General features: G+C 51.8%; 1 long non-coding RNA gene across 2 annotated transcripts; it reads right to left on the minus strand.

The window, feature by feature from the left end:
* Window positions 1–2,332: 2,332 nt before the first annotated feature.
* LOC120409178 lies at window positions 2,333–5,150 on the minus strand. Of its 2 annotated transcripts, none has more exons than XR_005601180.1 (2): window positions 5,044–5,150; window positions 2,333–2,628 (listed from the first exon to the last, which is right to left on the minus strand). It is a non-coding gene; the product is annotated as an uncharacterized LOC120409178 (long non-coding RNA). The 2 variants fall into 2 exon arrangements; XR_005601181.1 differs by having other exon boundaries at window positions 2,333–2,631.
* Window positions 5,151–5,404: the final 254 nt, after the last annotated feature.

The following is a 5,404-nucleotide window of genomic DNA, read 5'->3' on the forward strand; positions in this document are numbered from 1 at the left end:
AGGAGTAGGGTAAAGAATCCGAGCCTTGTGAACTAGGGGCCAGCAGAGAGCTTAGCCAGCTCTGGTGGCCTGGCTACCTGGTGAGGAATGCATTATCCAAACACACAGCTGGCAAAGTACTCATGGTCCTGCAAAAATAACACAGCCATGCAACCCCCTTTGCACAGAGACCTTCCTCAGTTGGCAGGAAATCCAGGGAGAGCACTGAACAGCCAAGGGACCTCTTTCCAGGCTGGACTGCAGAGCTTGCTCTGCCCCTGCACAGCCTGAGGGAAGCCCCTGGCATCACCGTGGCCATGCATCAGCCAGGAACCAGCTCTACGGACTAGACACACCCAGCTTTCTGCCCTTTCTCTGCTAGGCTCTGGCCAAACTAATTTTGTTTGGAGAGGAGCCAGACACAATGTCTCATGGAGCTAGCGAGGGAGTGGTAGCTGTCACTGGCATTGAACGTGCAACCATTCACTGCAGGCTCCGAACTGGCAGCAGGGACAGGCCTCAGGAGGTGGCAGCCATGAGATCCCCATACAGAACCCAGGGTTGCTATTTGCAGGGAGTGCACCTTGCTATGAGCTTCTGCTGATGCATGCTGCACATGGTGTCTGTGCTGCAGGAGATGCTGTCGTCGGGCATATCTGTCCCTGATCACTTGCGCTGGTCACTAGAGAACCCATGGTCTTTCTGTAGCAGCCAGGACCATTGCATTCTCTACCATTGTCCTGCAGGTCTGCGGTGGGGAAAACTCACTGCACTGCTCTGCTTGCATTACTCAGTGCAAAGGAGAGGAAACTACCTGCCTTTGCAGAGCAGCTGGGGCGTAGACATGCCTTGACCCACTGCCTGGCCTACCCCAGGAGCTCTCCAAATGCTCCACTACACCCCCTGCACTGGTGGCCCTGCAGAGGTGAGTGTGTGTGCAGGGATGGTTCCATATAATAGGTGGGGTGTCATTCCCAAGCGGGCCTGTGACCAACTTCCATGTTACCTCTCCTCTTCTGCTTGGGGCTTCAGATTCCCTGCCACAGGCTGATGGCAATGGGAGCGGGCACCTCTGTCCATGCCCTTGGCTGAGATAGGGCAGGAGGGATCCCTGTGTCTGTGTTGGCACAGGGGTATTTTCTTACATACTGTAGGCATGGCATCACCACAGTCTCTGAGCAGCTCCCAGACAGAAACTACCGTAGCCTCTCTACCCCCACGAGGTAATGGGTATTATTCTCCCCAGCGTATACATGGGGAACTGAGGCACTGAGAGACTGAGTACCTTGCCCAAGTCATGCTGAGAGTGTGTGCTAGAGACAGGACCACAGAAACCACAAACCTGTGCTAGTTTATTTCCTTCCTGGCCTTGCAGTGAGAGGAAGTGGACAGCACTTGATGCTATTGTTGTATAGTCATGGCCCAAGGCATGATACTGACTCTAATGCAGTGCTAGGGCCTGGGCCATGCACTGTGGAACTCTGGGGTCTACTTGGTGAGAGAGTGTAGTAGCTATGGCTGTGTTTGTGAACAGTGAAGCTGGGCAAATCCCATCAATCAGGTTCAGCAGGAAGAGTCACGGTTGTTAAAATGAGCTTTGCACGTGTCCTTAGTGTGATTTGCCTGTGCTGATTTCAGCAGTATTGTGCACAAGAGCCTCCCAATGGGCTGGTGCGACCATGTAGGTCATACGTGCTCTCTGATTGTGCAATGGGCGCAGGATGCCTGACGCTGGCTCTCAGCCCTGCCCACACACAGCTCCAGTGACCCATTGAACTTGGCTTGTTGAGGACACACACAAGAGTTGGCTTCTGAAACACTTCCTTGGCTCCTGCACATCCCAGCGCCCAGCTCGGTAGGTGACAGTCCATATGTTGTGTATGTCAAATAGCCTCTTGTTGTCACCACAAACTGAAGTGCTCAATTTAAACTCTTTCTCAACTTCAAAGCCCACCTCCTAGCAATGTGTTCTTTAATCAAAGCAGAACCTGCAACTGTAGAGCATTTGAGATCTCTCGGATGATACATTTCTGCATCTCGGTCCCTTCCTGCTGGAGCTGATGTGTTCGGGTAACAGAGATTGGAGTAGCATGGCAGGCAGAGAAGGGCTTTTGATGCTGGAAAAACCAAAAGCAGAAGGAGCTGAGTAATTTTTGACGTTCCCGCCCAGCTTAACGCTCCTGTCAAGAGGAGGCTGCCAGCTAAAAGCCAAAATATCAAAACTGCAGGAATTGCCCATCTCACAGCCGTTGACCCATGTATCTCTCCAGCTTCAGAGAGCGAGCTATCCCTTGATCCACACCCACCTCTTTTTCCTAAGCGTCTCTATGGCTAATGGGTAATTTGAAGCACATGTGTTTCTGTATTTTATTAACCAACTTTGCAAGGTAACATTTGCTCACCAAGATGCAGCACACCCATTGCAGCCAGCCTTCCTCCACAGGGCAGTGACTCCGCTAGTACATCGCAAAGTCAGCTTTATTCAGCTCATCTTCTGCAGCCGCTTATCCCAAGGTTGCTATAGAAAGACAGGAGTAACACTGGGCTCCGAGGAATTATCTAGTGCCCTATACAGTGGCATCTCAGGGAGCTTTGTTTGATTCCTTCCTGAGACATAGATCTGGCTGGTCATCATCACGCAGGTTTTAGCTGCTGAAACAAAGACCAAGGTTATCACCTTGAGGCTGGAAAGTGAAAATCAGCCAATTTGTTACAGGCTAGAAACCATTTCTCTGACTTTCTTCCCGCTGTTGGTTCCTAGTCCTTCCCTCTCATGGTTTGTTGCAACACGAGGAATCGATGCAGAGGAAAGACAGTTTGTCTCGTCACCTGAAGCCCCAGCTCTCTGTGTTGTCCTGTAGCCCTTCTTGCTATCATGAAGAGCTCCGGCTCTACCTCTCCCTCATGTGCATCTGAACCGCTGCCCTCTGCTGCTTGAGGGCCAGGCCCGTTACAGTGAGCATGGAAAGCCCTGACAGCCCTGGAACCAGCAGGCATTCTCCTTGCTCAGTCATTTGGCATGAGAAAAGAGGCATCCTCTCCTCCCTGCCCTGCCCTGCTCTGCTCTGGGTGGCTCTGGTGAACAGCACAGCGAAGGCTGGGCATGCTCTATGGCTGCAGAATCCAGACACTAAAAGGAAACCGTGGGCCAGAGCACCCCGTCTTCTGCTCCAGGGATGTGCAGAGGGGAGCTTGTACCTCTCCTCATCAGGGGCTGCAAGGGCTGATGTAGTCCTGGCACAGGCATGGGCTACTCAGGGATTCCCTATCTTGCTCCTCTGCTGCAGTGACCCCTTTGGTCCATGGCAGGGGCACAGATCCACCCTACCATCCCATGCTACAGACCCCAATCCATATCATCCCTCCTCTGGTCCACCCCAGACACACTTCCACTCCACCCCAGACTGTCCCCTGTGCTGGGGCCTGCTGCTCAGGAGCACCATCAGGACTGTCTGTGCCATTCCCTGCGACCATCTCTAGCTACAGGGGCTTTTAGCGTGATGATTCCCCAGAACACTTGGCCCATAGGGACCAGCACCTATGCAGTGGCCTTTCTGGAACCCATGGGGGTCTCAGCCAGGTCAGAACACCAGTTCAAGGCATTCCTACTCAGTTGTCTTGGAGAGACTGGTACCAAACCCAGTGCCAAGACTGGTACTGAACAACCGGAACAGGTCCCCCATTCAGAGGACAGAGTAGAGGCTAGGGCAACATCACAAGCCTCTTCCTCCTTTTTGACAGACAACACACTGGTATCTAAGGGGGCATTTGCATGCCAGGTCAACTATTAGGCCCACCAGAACTTAATAAAGTGGATGATATCAAACTTGGACATACAGGCGGAGGTCATGAAGGAGCCAGCTCATGGCTTCTTGGACATCTTGGTGGCTGCAGGCCCCGCAAGAGTCGCTCTTCCCCTTCATGAGGTGATTGTGGAGCCCATCAAGACTCTGTGGCAGAACCCAGCCTCCCTCCTTCCTACAGCTAAATGGACGGAGCGGAAGTATTTTATAAAGGTTGTGAATCTTTATTTTCGCACCCTCCCCCTGGTTCACTTGTGGTGGTGGCTGCCAACAAAAGGGACCGTTAAGGCCAGGCGGGGCTCACCCCAAAGGCGAAGAATCCCAAGAAGCTAGACTTGCTCGGGAGGAAAGCCTACTCCACAGAAGGGTGGTGGGGGGTGTTACAAGTCCGCATAGCAAGTCAGCAGGCCTTGCTGGGTTGCAATGATTTTAATATGTGGGAAGTAATGAAAGACAAACTTCCCCAGGACAACCAGCAGGAGTTTTCTGCCCTTGTGGAGGAGGGCAAGACAGTGGCCAAGGCTTGCTATGGTATACTATCCCTCCAGACATCACCTAGACAGGATTCTCAAGGTGCCATCTCAAACCCTCGACTTGTTGACAGGGTGGTTAAACTGATGCACAGTCTGTGCGGGGGTATCCTTCACAAGGCCTTGTCCGGCCGCATATCTGGTCTCTGATGCTTTGGCACTGGGCTGGGGAGCCCACCTGGGGCATCTTAGGACTCCTAAGAGGAGCTTTTGCTCCATATCAATCTCAGGGAACTCAGGGAAGTCCGACTATCTTGTCAGACATTCTTGCCCCATATCACAAACAAGACAGTCTCGGTTCTCACAGACAATGCATCAGCCATGTGCTAAATGATGCAGTTCATCTGTAGGAATTTTGCATCATACATTCGACTGGGCTTGAAGCATCTAACTTGCCAGGGGTGCAGAACCAGCTCGCAGATCACCTCAGCAGGTCATTCTCTCCTTACCACAAGTGGTCCCTGTGACAGCTTGTATGTGTGTGAGCATGTGTGTAAGGTAATATCACATGAATATGTTCCTAGGTAGAAGGTTCACAGCCTGAAACTAGCTTGGGGCATTGAAATGAGGTACTTGGCAGAAAGAGATCGAAGGGTGAAAAGCTTGCAGAAGTGTAAGATCTCTACAAGATCAGAGACTGGGGCCAGAAAGGGCTCCAGCATCTGGCACTAATGCAGGAAGACTACTGTAATATTCCCAAGAATGATCTGACAGATTCATAAAAACATCACCTCGTTGCGGGGCCTGATTGGCCCTAGGCAGCTGATAACATTTAGGTTGGTCCTATAGCACTGGGATCTAATTGTTCTTGCCTGTCCCACCAGAATGACCATGTCTCCTGAAACAAACCAGAAAACCGTAAAGGAAAAGGGAAAAGATAAGTAGGGAGATCAAAGCCCCTTCTCCAGAGCCTCCCCCATTCCAACGCACACCCCCCACACACCAGAGCATGGTCTTTTTAACCTGTCCTCCCTTTGATCCTGCTAACTGGGAATGCTGGGGATTGTTATCAGTTACTCACACATCTCTGGGTAGTAGCCGAATAAGGGAATCACCCAGGAATGCAGAACACAGTGTGAAGAACTAGCTAAG

This window comes from Mauremys reevesii, linkage group 7 (genome assembly GCF_016161935.1).
Source record: "Mauremys reevesii isolate NIE-2019 linkage group 7, ASM1616193v1, whole genome shotgun sequence".
Taxonomy (NCBI): Eukaryota; Metazoa; Chordata; order Testudines; family Geoemydidae; genus Mauremys; species Mauremys reevesii.